This window comes from Trifolium pratense, linkage group LG1 (assembly GCF_020283565.1).
Source record: "Trifolium pratense cultivar HEN17-A07 linkage group LG1, ARS_RC_1.1, whole genome shotgun sequence".
Classification (NCBI taxonomy): domain Eukaryota; kingdom Viridiplantae; phylum Streptophyta; class Magnoliopsida; order Fabales; family Fabaceae; genus Trifolium; species Trifolium pratense.
Window position 1 is genome coordinate 20823239 of NC_060059.1, and position 16518 is coordinate 20839756.

Sequence of the window (16518 nt, forward strand, 5' to 3'; positions counted from 1 at the left end):
AGAGCAGTAGTAAGTACGTACAACACAGTGGTTATGATGTAAATTAGATAATATACATGGAGGGATGGATCCATGTAAATGTCAATGAAATAAAAGGGTCACAAATTGCTGCCTCCTGTTATGGCAGCAAAACTATTTGTGTTGTATCAGAAGTTGTTATTTAAGTTAATGTGAGTTTTCTTCTCCGGTTTATTTTTGTTGTGAATTTGATCAACTACTTTTCTTAAAATCCAACAAGAAATTGAACAAGTAACACCGTCTATCATTAAAAAGATGCCACCACTATCATATACCGCGCGGTAGGGATACATAGGACACAAAAAAGGAAAAGATGCCACACATAGTGATGACAGTCACTTAATTGCTAATTTTAATTCCAATTTTAGTTTTTTTTTAATTAGTTTTTAGTAGTAATTCATGGTCAAAAAGAAGAATATTTGAAGAAATTGACACAGCAAGAAGTTTGAAGACTAAAGTGAAAAGAAGAAAAAATACTTAGAAAAATTCTAAGTTTTGAAGCTCAAACACACCTACACTCTCTGTATTTTTCGCAGCCCCAAAAACATCCTATAGTGGCGCGATCAGCTTGCATATGACTTCAGAATTTATCTTTGCACATGATGATGTCAGCATGACACAGTGGTGGACCAGCTGTTTTTGTTTTTCTTTGATGAGGTGTCAACACACTAATGGGCTTGAGGCCTTTTAAGTTGGCACGTGAGTGTTCTTTAGGGATATATAAATAGGCTTCATAGTAACCTAGAGACATAACGGAGACTTTTGGAAAAAAACGGAACAAAGGAATTCACGCAGAGGCATCACGGGAAGAAAAAAAGGATTACGGCTTTGACCAAAAGGAGAGAAGAATTCTTAGTCTTATTTCAAGGTGCTTTATCATTGATTTATTATTATTTAATTGTTAGGTCAATTATTATTATGAGTAACTAATCTCATCAGATTAAGGATTTTAGATGATTCTCTATAGAACTATTTGAACCATGTAACTACGTGTTCTTATTTATGCAATCAAAACTAATAGTTATTCAGTTAATTTCGTGTTTAATGTTTTTCTTTATTTGGCCAATATCGAATTGATTTCAAGAAATAATTCACTACTGACCCTAGGTTTTATTACTAGAACTAAATTAACTGTTTGCCAATCGTAATTGCTTTAGGAATAAAGAATTAGTTGGTATGATTGAGAATTTAACGTTCAATAACGCTTTTGATAATATTAGTTTCGCTTAAGGAATTAGGGTACTTTATTAGATAAAAGGGATCATGAGCCAAGGAATTGGACTTAATCTATTTTGTTAAATTATCGTAACTATTAGAGTTTGGTTGTTGAGAATTAGAACCTAGAATACCAAATAGGGATACAGAGAGGATTCGAACAATCCTTAATCGCTTCGCTCCATTAAAAAGTCTTCGTCAAGTTATTGCAATATTTATTTTAATTATTTTATAAACCAAATATATGCCAAGCATACCCCCTTATATTTACGTCCTAAATACGATTCAATTGTTTTGTCGAGATTGAACAATCCCTGTGGATACGAACTTTATAAATTTTATTACTTAACGACGAATTTAGTACACTTGCTAAAACTGTCATCAAGTTTTTGGCGCCGTTGCCGGGGATTGTTGATTAATTTTGACTAAACAATTTATTGTATATAGGATTTTTTTTTCTGTCATTTTTATTTTATTTTGTATATAAAAAAATCTTTTACACTTCATGATTATTTCATTGTGCTTTGCTACTGAAAAGTTTCCTTGAGTTTTGTAGTAATGACAGGAATATGGTATGAGAATGTATTGATTGATAGTGAAGAAATAGGCATTCTTCGATATCAATTATTGAGATCAAGGCTCGAGGAAAAATACAGGGAGATAGATATAAAGAAGCTAAAGGAGAGGTGTGTTTATTGTGATCAAAATCATGATTGCGAATATAATAAGAAACCTTGTAGTAAAGATGAAGAGCCACAAGTGGTCATGATTAATTACAATTCACAACTCGAAAGTATTTTGGATGAATTCTGGAAGTCCAATCAAGTTCCCTGTGATAGATTTGAAGTGCAATGTGGTAACCTCATGGAGGAGGCAAATGAGTGTGAGAAGAAGTTGGTTGAGATGGTGATGAAACCTCATGCCATTGTGGTAGAAGAAGAAAATTCGAAAAACAAAAATAATGGCATGAAAGAGAATTCAAGAGTGAAGAATGTTGATCTCTATGCAACATGTGAGTCTCAACCAATGGAGATTAAAAAGAAATGTCACTTGAAAAATGAGCATCATTCTTCTCTAAAGTGGGAGAGTGCATATTCCAAGAGCTTAGTTGTTGGAGCACGGAAGAATTTGACTCTTTATGTCAAGTTCATGCAATTCCTACCAAACAAGAGAAAGAAGAAGGATGATGTGTTCTTTTTGTCATATATGCCACCCTAACGATGGGTGATGAGTCAAGCTAATGACTGTAAAGAAGCGCTTAATGGGAGGCAACCCATCAGATACGTTTTTATTTATTTTCTAGTCTTGAATTTTTTTTTTAAAAAAAAAAAAAACAAAAAAAAAAACAAAAAGAAACAAAAAAAGAGTCAGTCATGGTTGTTGTTTGCTGACAATCCCTATGTTTCATCCTTATGTTACTTTGTTTATTATCAAGTTGAATGTTTTTAAGTCTTTTCAGAATTGTCAGTGTGTTAATACCTGAATTTGCATGATGAGAATCTCTTAGACTTGCACATAAAAGAATAACTGACGTGTGACTGCTCATGAAAGTGCGATGGTTCAAGAGACAAAGAGATGAATAGGAAAGATGGAGTTTTGCACGGTGTACAAGTTCAACTTTCAGATACCTCAGCTGGTGAGCATATTGAGCCAAATAAATTCCATGGTATACCCTTTTCTTTCACATCTTATGAGTGTATCCATGCTTTGTATATTTTCTAGAACTTGCGACTATTCTCTACTGTTGATTGGTTTTGCATTTACACACATAGAGGCACATTTGTTTGGTACTCCGAGCCTTTTCAAGCTACCCTGTTTATTATTCATCCGTTGCTAAACCAATTTGAGCCAAAAAAAAAATTTCCCCTTTTCTTTCGGTGACATACCAAATTATAAGCCTTTTAGACCTGAAATTTTTTATCTGTTTGCCCTCCTTGGAGTTAGGTAGAAGCTTTAAATTTTCTTGTCATGGCAGCATTTTAAGTTTGGGGTTGCTTCTGGAATTAGCAACATCTTAAGTTTGGGGTAGGGGTACTAGAGAACTTGAAAAAGAAAAAAAAAAAAAGAGAAAAAAAAAAAAAAAAGAGAATAATAAAGACTCACAAAAATAATGGAGTTTCTTAGAAAAAAATAAAGAGCCATTAAACATGAAAAATATTGGCATCTTCAAAAAGAAAGAAAAAAAATTGAAGGATAAGTTCTCTAAGTACCTAATTAACGATGAATTGAGTCCCAATAATGGTAATTTTTCAACAAGGAATAGTAGTGGATACCTAACTCCAATTTAGCCTGCTTTTGCCAAAATTATCCCACCATTTACCTAAGCCAAGTTATAACCCTCAAGACCTCAAAAATGTGTGCGATGTATTTACTTTGATTGACGTTCAGAATTTTTTTCAAGCTTATGGTAAAATAGCATTTGCATGTTGATGGAGTGAATACCCTGTCAAAAATTGAGTGAATTAGTGAGTGAGAGATAAGGTTGGACTTTGTACATTGTGTGGAACGGTCATTGGACCAAATTTGATTCAAGTCTTGGAAGCCAAAGTGTTGATTGAGTAGGATCACTGAAGTTAACACCGGTGGTTCTATTGCCGGATGAAGAGAAAAAAGTTTATGAGATTTTTATCATTCAAATTAATTTGTTAATTCCCTGACAGTTTTGTTTTGACAGGCATGTCACTTGAGGACAAGTAACAGTTCAAGTTTGGGGTTGTGATGACAGTCACTTAATTGCTAATTTTAATTCCAATTTTAGTTTTTTTTTAATTAGTTTTTAGTAGTAATTCATGGTCAAAAAGAAGAATATTTGAAGAAATTGACACAGCAAGAAGTTTGAAGACTAAAGTGAAAAGAAGAAAAAATACTTAGAAAAATTCTAAGTTTTGAAGCTCAAACACACCTACACTCTCTGTATTTTTCGCAGCCCCAAAAACATCCTATAGTGGCGCGATCAGCTTGCATATGACTTCAGAATTTATCTTTGCACATGATGATGTCAGCATGACACAGTGGTGGACCAGCTGTTTTTGTTTTTCTTTGATGAGGTGTCAACACACTAATGGGCTTGAGGCCTTTTAAGTTGGCACGTGAGTGTTCTTTAGGGATATATAAATAGGCTTCATAGTAACCTAGAGACATAACGGAGACTTTTGGAAAAAAACGGAACAAAGGAATTCACGCAGAGGCATCACGGGAAGAAAAAAAGGATTACGGCTTTGACCAAAAGGAGAGAAGAATTCTTAGTCTTATTTCAAGGTGCTTTATCATTGATTTATTATTATTTAATTGTTAGGTCAATTATTATTATGAGTAACTAATCTCATCAGATTAAGGATTTTAGATGATTCTCTATAGAACTATTTGAACCATGTAACTACGTGTTCTTATTTATGCAATCAAAACTAATAGTTATTCAGTTAATTTCGTGTTTAATGTTTTTCTTTATTTGGCCAATATCGAATTGATTTCAAGAAATAATTCACTACTGACCCTAGGTTTTATTACTAGAACTAAATTAACTGTTTGCCAATCGTAATTGCTTTAGGAATAAAGAATTAGTTGGTATGATTGAGAATTTAACGTTCAATAACGCTTTTGATAATATTAGTTTCGCTTAAGGAATTAGGGTACTTTATTAGATAAAAGGGATCATGAGCCAAGGAATTGGACTTAATCTATTTTGTTAAATTATCGTAACTATTAGAGTTTGGTTGTTGAGAATTAGAACCTAGAATACCAAATAGGGATACAGAGAGGATTCGAACAATCCTTAATCGCTTCGCTCCATTAAAAAGTCTTCGTCAAGTTATTGCAATATTTATTTTAATTATTTTATAAACCAAATATATGCCAAGCATACCCCCTTATATTTACGTCCTAAATACGATTCAATTGTTTTGTCGAGATTGAACAATCCCTGTGGATACGAACTTTATAAATTTTATTACTTAACGACGAATTTAGTACACTTGCTAAAACTGTCATCACATAGTATCACATATTTCTATAATACCCTTAGACACATATAGTATCACAATAATTCTCCCAAATTCAAGGAACTAACCATATTAAAATATCATAGGATATCAATTCAATGATAACCATAACTTATCTTTTCAATAGCATATAGCAGTAACTAAGACAAAGCAAAAAGAAGAAATTCTACAACATTTGATTATACATGCAGAAATATGTAGAATACAAAAAAGGAGACTATTTGATATTTTAGATTAGTTTGACTACTAGAGTAAAGTGAGTGAAAACTATTGGCATGATGAAAGAAAATTTTCACGATTTACCTCCATTTAGTTCATTGTGTAGCATAATATTAGATTGTCCTGAAAACTGAATCTATTGTTGAGTCTTTGACAAACAATATCAGAACTGAAGTATTAAAAGAAGGGTATAGCTCTTATGCATGCATGACTTAAACTAAGGTGGTGTGTTTTTATCCTGATTTTCATATTGATCTTCCAAGGATGTATAATACATTATTTTTGCAATAAATCAAAGAACACAAGTTTATCTTGTGACTCATTATACTAGTCTGTTATCACTTTTAGTCAAATTGAGCTTTAGACACAATCAGTCATGTGTGTATTTAAAGCCATCATGCTCTATTTACTTGAAGTAATATCTAAACAGAAACTTCAATGCAACTATATAACTTGTTTTGGCTTATTTTACAATAGGTTGGTGAGAATCAAAACTACCTCTGTTTGTGAATGTATGTGTTGGGTTGATCGATGAATTACAAATCCGTTATGACGTTTCTCTTAGCATATTGCAATGCTAGATGTTAAAGAACTCTATTGTTTGATGCTCTCTTTATAACTTATTATTTTTCTTTTCCCATTGCAGCAGCACTCAAGCGACGCCATTAACATATATAGGTTTTATAGATTATTTGTTCAAGACTCCAATTTGAACACGTTCAATTCCAATTCCTACTAAATTTTCTAACTCACGGTCGTAATGTTAGGTTTATATTTTTGGAAATTACACTTTATTAATTAAAATTTTACAAATTGATTTATTCATTTTTCTTTAATTTATTTATATTCTTGTTTATAGATTAACTAGTATACGGACCCGTGCCAACCACGGGTAAAATGAGACTAAAAAATTAACATTTTAATATTAAAATTTTCATCATTCTGAAATAAAAAGGATGAAAAATGAAAAACTATAACATAAAAAAAATAGGATCCCGTATTTGTCAAAAATAAAATAAATTAAGATCCCGTATTAACATATAAATATAGTCAATTAAAATAGTTTTAAAATCATTTACAATTCAATTAAAATTGTACCTCTGATTTTTTATTTTACCGAAAATTAAACGTACAATTTTAATATATTTCCCGCGTGAATCACAAAAAAAAAAGAAAAAGAGTAGACCCCGTATAAATTACAAAAAAAATAAATCATGTCTCTTAATATATACGTAAAAATATAGACTCGTGTGTAAACTTTTTTTAAAAAAGCCCCCCAAACAAACAAAACAAAGTTAAAATAATCTCATAATACCCATAGTAAAATAAATATGAAACAAAAATTGTAACGCCCCAAAAAGTAGAATTTATTTTATTTAAGGCTTAAATGCAGTTTTACCCCTCCTATTTTGAAAAATGCGGAATTTTACCCCCCCTATTTTAAAATGCGGAATTTTACCCCCCCTATTTTATAATTTGTTGGGTTTTGCCCCCCACCAAAATTTTGCACAAAATCTGCTTCTGAGCCTCAAGTTCAAAGCTTCGCACATAACTCAATTTGGATCAATAATTCACCAAACTGGTACCGAAACGACCGCAATCGAGTTAGTTTTCCACATAATGAAACTCCACTAAATTTGGAGTTACAGAGAGAGATTAATTATTGTTTTAGTGAAGGTCTGTTCAAATTAATTATCGTATGAAACTACTACTGGTATTTTCGTCATTCCTCTCACCTTGTAGCTCATTTTTTAATACTATTTACATGTATGGAAATCTAACGAAATTACCCTAGTTGGCATTTCAATTTCGTCGAATTTGGAGTTACGATGTGTTCGGTAGACGATGTTGAATTTGAAGATCACAAGTAGATTTCTGCAGAATTAGTAATTGGACAGACCTTCACTAAAACGGTAATTAATCTCTTTCTGTAACTCCAAATTTAGTGGGGTTTGATTCTGTGGAAAGATAACTCTATTACGGTCATTTCGGTAGCCGTTTGGTGAATTATGGATCCAAATTGAGTTTTATGCGAAGCTTTGAAGTTGTGACTCGAAAGCAGATTTTTTGCAGAATTTTGGAGGACATACCTTCACTAAAACGGTAATTAATCTCTCTTTGTAACTCCAAATTTAGCGGGGTTTGATTATGTGGAAAGATAACTCGATTACGGTCATTTCGGTAGCCATTTGGTGAATTATGGATCCAAATTGAGTTGTATGCGAAGCTTTGAAGTTGTGACTCGAAAGCAGATTTTTTGCAAAATGTTGGGGGACATACCTTCACTAAAACGGTAATTAATCTCTCTTTGTAACTCCAAATTCAGTGGGGTTTGATTATGTGGAAAGCTAACTCGATTACGGTCATTTCGGTATCCTTTTGGTAAATTATTGATCAAAATTGAGTTGTGTACGAAGCTTTAAAGTTGTGACTCGAAAGCAGAATTTTAGGGGGGGCAAAATCCAACAAATTATAAAACAGGAGGGGTAAAAGTCCGCGTTTTAAAACAGGGGGGGTAAAATTCCGATTTAATCAAAACAGGGGGGGCAAAACTGCATTTAAGCCTTTATTTAATTAAAGAGAATTTAGATTAGAGGAGATGAGATATTTAAAGAAATTAGAAAACTTTTAGTAAATTAAATAAATGGAGAAAAATAAAGAGAAAATTTGGAAATGGAAGTAAGTATCTAGTAAACCAAAATTAAGAGAGTTAATGAGAGAATTTTGACAGTTATGAGTCCCCTCTTATTCATTTAACGTTTTTGGTAAATGGTTTTAAAGAACAATTGTTACCTCAATTAATTATTTTAATCACACATTATGTGTATCAATTATTTGACTTAATTTCCCCTTATGCTATAGTCATTTTACCCTTAATTTCTCTCACATGTGATCATACGTTTCTGATTATGATTAATGAAAGCTAGGCCTTTTCTCACGTGAATATGCTAAGGTGGAGTCAAAAATTGGTCAAGATCAAACTTGCTTATTTAATTCCATTGTCATTTCAATTGGGAAATTATTCTTTCATATTCAGTTAATTGTCTTAACTAAGCTAAACTAATGCCATATCATTGTTGACTACTTGATTCCATTTCTATTCCTTGAAAAGCTAAGAAACGTCCCAATTTGCTCTCATTAAATTTCCTTCAATTGTCTTCAACTCATGTGAATGTATACCCACCCCTAAATAGTCACTCATCAGAGAACTATTATTTGATTAAAACCTATATATTTTCGTTTTTTAAAAAGTTGTCTCGGTAGAATTTCCTTTCCTCATTCGTTCACCATCGGATCGCGCTCAATTTTGGACAGTGGGTTCACGACATGTGACCCTTCATTTTCAACGGTCGGATCGTTAAACTGATGTCTAGAGTGATTAGAATCTTGGTTCTAGTATTGACCACGGATTTGGAGTTTAATTTTGTACTTGGAAGGAAAACGACTAAGGTAAGGGCATTTTCCCCATATATTCATACTACGTGAGGATTGTGTTGTGGAGTGGTAATAGGGCCTTTATCTTTTAAAAGAAAATAATTAAAAATAAACTAATAGAAAGAAACTAGTTTGTTTGAAGTGTGTTTGTTGTTGTTGTTTGAGAAGTGAGTTAATGATGATTCGGTAACTTATAAAAATAAATAAATAATTAAAAACAATTGCACAGGCTCTCCGTATATATCTTGCTACTATATGATGCTACTATTAAATTTTGAATGTGAACTTACTATGTGATGCTACTATTAAATTTTGAATGCGAAGTGATTTAGAATCAGTTCACGTGCTATTGTTTTTTTTATGTGTTTAATTTCAAGGTTGAGAAAGACATATATCTGATGTTTTTAATTAACTAGCTAGTCAAGGAGATTGGATGATATATTGTTTCTCCGTTATTATTTAATTGTTCTTGTTTTGATTAGTATTTGATGATATGATTATGCTGGTCATGTGTAGTGTGGTTTCTTGGTTCTATTTTGAAAATAAATTAAATAGGGCAATGAGATTTTATTCGCCTATGATTATTTGGAATACCTTGAATTAATAAGTTGATGTTGATTATAAGCCGTTGTTTATGAACCATTGTTATAAACTTTTGTCTTTAAGTCGTTGACTAGTGATGTTGTTTCGTGATTAAGGCGCCGTTGATTATTGATGTTGTTATAATGATGATGAAGTTGTTAAATGATGTTGCTTATTGACGTTGCTTATTACAACATGACATACATTCACTCATGTGTCCGATGACGTTGCCTATTGAACTTGTATAAATAACGTTGCTTAATGATGTTGATATTGGTGTTGTTCAATGAAGTTGAAAATAATGACGTTGATCCTCCATGATGTAAAAAAATGGAAATGACGTTGCTATTGGTGCCACATGCATTTAGCGAGTTTAGGCGCATTGCATGCATTTTATTTATTGAAGTAGTGTCGTATTTGGATTGATGAAGTTGTGCTTTACCTATTGGTTGTGTTTTCTCGTTGTGTGTTGTTGCTACTCATTGACGTTCTGATAGTGTGTTTCTTTATATGATTGATGACGAGTTATCCGCTTACTTTTTGGAAAATAAATAATAGATAATATTCTCGAAAATATTTTGATTGGTGAAGTGTTTTGTTATTATTTTATGACATTTTTCTTATGGTGAGTATGATTCAATTTGGATAAGGAAATTGACCCTTACATGATTATTGTTGTAGGTACTAAAGATGATGTGTGAAGTGATATGTTTCTTGTACGCGCGCGGGGATAAACAAAATGGGTTTTATAAATTGAGTGAATAGTCCGTTGGGACTCTCATTTTCTTTTAATTATTTTGTAAATAAAGTTTTTTTTAAATGATTTCTTTATTAAAAATTTGGGCTGTTATAAAAATACCCTAAAATAATTATTTGAATATATCTTATATTAGTTAATTTAATTTCCACATCAATCAGGGACGGATCCAGAAACTAACCAAACGGGGGGCTGACCATTTTTTTAATAAATATTACATCAAATTTAATTGTAATTTATATAAATAGGGATCAAATTATACCGATATAAAACTATTTTACATTGATTTATTTATCAGAATTAATTTACACTATGATTATACATAGAAATTATAGTCTATTAATAATAATTATGTATAAAATAACAATAGTATATACGACATTAGGGGGTGGGAGGGAGGGGCCAAAGCCCACCCTTGCCACCCCTTGAATCCGTCCCTGACATCAATATCCTCCAAATAAAATAAATATAGAACATCGTATAAATTATTGGAAAAAAATATGTCTTTGTGTTAATATATGAATAAAAATAACGTATTTATTGTAATATTTTTTTTTTGGTATTAAGTAGTATTAACACTCTTGTTCTCATGGAAGAATTCGCTGATAATTCACAATTCGACTATCACGTAAGTATAGCCCCAAAGTAATACATGTGCAAAAATATATGCGCATGTAAATTATAAATACAAAAGTCTCACGTAAATTATAAAAAAAAATAGATTTCCGTCTTAATATATGAATATAAATATATAATCTTCATATAAATCAACAAAAAAAAAGTTATATATAAATAACAAAAAAAATGAACACAGACCCGATAAAAAATACAAAAAATAGATCAATGTATGAATATATGAGTAAAAATATAAAATCTCGTATAAATATCTTAAAATAAAGCCCACAAGCAAACAGAAAAAGTTAAATTAATTTCATAATATCTAAAGTAAAATAACTATGAAAAAAATAGGAAAATGCTAACTTGTTCCCTTAAAATTAATGTAACACATATAATGATTTAAATAAAAAAATATTTTATTAAAATTCATGCGGTTAATTCAAGTTTAAATTTTCATAAATAAAATGCAGAAAAATTTATTATATTAAAAAAATGCACAAAATTGAAGAGAATATTTTGATATTTGGATTCTTTAACATGTACTCTAAGAATTAACATGACACAAAAAATTAGTCACAAATTGCGGACATAATTTTTTATTATTTAATCGTACACATTAATAGTCTACACTAATTTAATTGTGCGACATAATTTTTCTAATTTTGAGTTTTTAAGAGACTTGGGGCTGTTGTTGTTTAACTCCAGGAACACGATGTACTGTGATGAGATCTTCTTCTTCTACTTTTCTATTATATGACTTTATTGGACAGTGCGAGTATTCCGATTTTAGCATATCTTATGCCTTGATTAATAAAACCACCTTATGTAATAAAAAATTATCATAAATAATGCATTCGACACAAACATTGAAATTAAAAAAAAAAAGTTATATATGGCTACATCATAAATCAAATTACATTACATTGCAACAACTGAACATAAATCTCAAAAACGTAAAAGTAGCAAATTGAAAAGACAAACAAAACTAAAAAATGTAAAGAATTATTCTTCAATGTCTTAAACCCATGCCTTAGATGAGTCCGTCATCATTCTACCAAACAGATCTACATATAAAATAGATTTAAAAATTAAAATTAGTACCTTAATGATCAAAGTCATTATATTTGAAATAAAAAAAAAATTGCACATAGTTTGTGACAAAAGAAAGATATAATGAAATATGAGAAACTTTTAGTGTGTGGAAGAAGAAATAATTTTACTCAAACAATGTATTAATCTGCGTACATAAACGAATAGATCAAAATATCATTTTATGTTAGATGGAAGGAATATTATTTGATACATCACATATGAGATTACGATTTATTTTAAATTACGTCGGACAATTTTTTAACAACGATATCTCCATCATATCTACAGATTATGGAAAAATAATTATTTCGAATATTCTTTTTAAAATAAAGTTGCAAATAATATTTGATGAAATTACTTACCAATAAAAAATCTAAGAACACATCTTAGTCCTTCTGCAAAAGAAAAAATACAAAGAAAATGGTGAAAATATAACATACATGTGCAATATATAAAAATATTACATTGAAATGATATTGAAAAAGAAAAGTTTCCAACTTTAAAGATTAAGATGATGGAATAGAAAGTTTCGAACACTGTATAAATTTCAGACGTATGATCCTACACATTTCAACCACAACAATTAGAAACACAATAGCTACACAAAAAGGATATTCACAGACCAAATTAAAATTCTTACCATATGACCAAAGATATCAAAGTACATGTCTCACATAAACCAAAAGTGCTATACAAAATAAAAATAAAAATAAAAATCAATCAATCATAAGTGAGATAAGTGAGATCTTTGCAATTTTCATATGCATCCCAACTACCATATATATATTTAGAAAATAGGTGAGTAATATGAATTTACGATAGAGAAATCGTTTACCACCCCAAGCTTTTACTAATCCCTTATTTTTTGAAATTGCCTTAATTTATGAGGTTCATTCTATATTTAACATTTCCAAAAATATATTGCATTACCATATTTTCCAACTATTTTAAATATACTACGGTCAATAATTATATACTACTACGGTCAATTTTTTTTTAATGTATTCAGAAAAAGAAATTAGTGTTGCTATAATTATTTATAAAAAATATTTCATTTAAAAAAAAATTTGATTTAATGTACCTATAGTTTTTTAAAAAATAAAATTATTAAAAAGCTTTTATTTACAATATAAAAATTAAAAACCTTTTCCTTACAATATAAAAAAATCATTTAGATAAATACTTCTTTTAATTAGTTTTTTATTTTATGTCAAAGATTAATACAAAATTATTTAGAGGATTTTATTTTATTCTTTGCATTCGAATTTACTATAATTATAGAGATTGATATTTCCATTTTTATTAAACAAAACGTGTGGCTAATTTACGCCCAAATAAATATATTTCAATTTCAAATTCATTTTTTTTATTTGCTGAAAAAAATGAGCTAGTAAACATTTATTAGAATTAGAATTCTTTGAATTGTTGCCTTATATGATTTTAATTCATTCTATTTTATTGATGAGTGAATCAATTAATTAATATCAATCAATTAATTGATATTATGAATATAGAAATGAAAAATGTATTTGCATTAAAAATATGCTAAAAACGTATTTGCTTTAATTGGTTTAATAATCGTATTAATAGAAAATATGCTAAAAATATATTTGTAGTACAAATAAGCTAGTGCAACATAATGATATATATGGTAGTGCCGAAATAGCCTGTAGTACAATTTTTTTTGTTGCATTATAAATAAGTATAGTTTTTTTTTTTTTGTGTATGTCAATTTTCATGACTTGTTATTTGGTCTATTTATAAAATTAAAAAATACAGCATGTTTTAAAATAATAAAATAAGGTTCTTTATTTTTTTATTTTTTTAAAAATGTTCCTTATGTTTGAAAGCTTTGAAATTCGTCCAAAAAAGAAATTTGGAATTTTAATTTGAAATACAAATAAATTTGAAAATTGGAAGAAAAAGGCATATGAGGCGTGGCCCAAATACTCTATGTTTCTAGAATTAATTACTTATTATTAGACATGAGTACAAAAAGAGAAGGCATCAATTATATTTCAAAATTATAGAAGGCCATTTGTGTAGAGATAATTTGAAATTATTGGCAATTATTATAGATAAATGAATTAATTGTCAAATGCATCAGAGAATAGAATGCATGAGAAGCAAGTATTTTATAGGAGAGAGAAAGATGAATAGGTCTGACTTTATTCATATTATAGATTATAGATGAATTATCTTATGCATTTTTAAAATTAAACCATATAAAGAAATTCTTAAGTAAGTCCCCATCTAAGTATTAAAATAAAACCATATTCTATATTTTGAAATTTTTTGATAAATTATCGAATAAAATTTAAAGAACTTTGAAATAGCATTTATTAGTATGCTACAACAAAGATTATCTTTTATTTCCTAATTTTTGTTTTCATTGTTTGTATATTTTTATTGTACATTGTTTTATATCTTTTTGGTAAACCAAAGGTATCCTCCATGCCCAACTGTAGAGACTAATTCTCTCGAGATATCTGAGATCCATTTAAGAGATTGACCTCTCCCAACATTATTTTATATTTGATTGTTGACAAATATCTAAATATAATTTAAATATGTAATTTTTTAAATATATGTAACTATTAAGAACCATGTCAAAAAAAACTATTAAAATATATGTAACTATTAAGAACCATGTCAAAAGAATCTGACTAAATAAAGGAATAAATTACTTGTACCAGAAAAAAAAAGAAAAAATTATTCATGTAAAAAAGAATAACTGAATAAGGAAGAAATTTCTACCAAAAAAATAAAATAAGAAAGAAACAACAAAATTGTGGCCCACGTGATAATATCATTTTGATTACTTTTATCAAATATAAATTTTACATATCAATTTTTTTTACAGTTATTTTACATATAAATAATAACACATATAGTTTAAATTCTATCACGAACACAATCCTTCCACCACAATTCTTCTAACAATAACTGAAGTTAAGTCTTTAGTTGTTGCCAATGTTATGGGAGTTTCTCTTTACTGTTTGATCTCCGTATCATCTTCTTTTGGATCTTTTGGCCCCTTTAAATTTCAAAAAAAAAAGAAGAAGAGCAAAACAAAATCAGTTGAACCCTTTGACTCAAATGTTCACACATCAAAAGGTAAATAGATTAAAAATAAAATAGAGGAAAAACTTACGAATAATTATTGCGTTTAAGAATTATAATTTATTGATTACAAAGCTAACCTAATATTTTACATGTTTCTCCCATAATAAAATGCTAGCTTCCTTTCACACATACTTGAATACGATCACCCTTAAAAATCAAATATAAAATTAAAATAGATTATTGAACAGGACTTGTACACTTGATTTAAAAAAACGCAAAAATATCAAATACATAAAAAAAAGGAGTTTGGTTGAAAAAAACTTACATTCTTGTACATCATTTCCATTTCAATGGAAAATGATAATTTTCAAGAATCAAGATCTTTGACGTACCACAAATGCACGACACGAACCATCAGGTTCCAGCTCTCTTTCAAAGCATTGATCGAAGTAACATAATCATATGATGAAGCCATGATATATTGTAAATAAGGTTGATGATGCAAAAATATTTTATGGTTGTTTTGATCTTGATGAATATAAACTTGTTATAGAGAGTCTATTTATAGGTGTAAAGCTCTCAAATAATATGTTTAATGGTTTATGCGTGTCTTATATTTTTAAGTCGTAATCTTCAAAATTTAATTTCAACCAAAAATACATGAAACCGACATTATAGTGTAATTATGAAAATAGTATAAATTAGGTGGCATTATTATGAGAATGAATATTGTGATGTCATATACACTCATATACACTACATAACTACATAAATATAAAAATATAATTGTGTAATAAATTAATTCCATATTTATTAAGAGCACAATGATTGTTTTGTTTATTTTGTTTTTGATGTGTATTATATAAAAAATATAAATTAAAATTAGTAAATTACGTGTTTACAAAAAATTCTGAATTTTGGTTTTAAAAAAATAAATTAAATAATTAGTAAAATTTATTTTATAATAATAAAATTAAAAAAATAAAATAAACAAAACAACTGGATTGATTATAGAAAATTATCATATAAGGCATTTCTTTATGAGTTTATAAATCATCCCCGTTTTATAATAATGATCTTATGATAATTTAGATGCCTTAATTTATTTGTTTCTTTTGTTATAGTGAGTTGATGGCATTTGACAAAAATAATTTGTGACTACCTTAATAGCAGTAACCGATGATACTACCTTGGGAAGAAAATGATTGAATATTGTAAAAAAAAAAATCTTTACGTAATTTTTTTTAACTTTCTCTGTTAAAAATCATTTTAATATATTATATTTAAAATATGAGTATACATATTTATTTTTTTGTGACAAAAAATGTATATCACATTAAAAAAAATTTAAAAATAATTGTTGACTTAATATGTATATCACATTTGACAAAAATAATTCATGACAAAAAATTAATATCACATTAAATATTTATTTTGATGATACTACCTTAATAGCAGTAACTGATGCTTATCCTTAATTTTTTTTATAAGAATGACACCTTAATTAGTTACCATTTT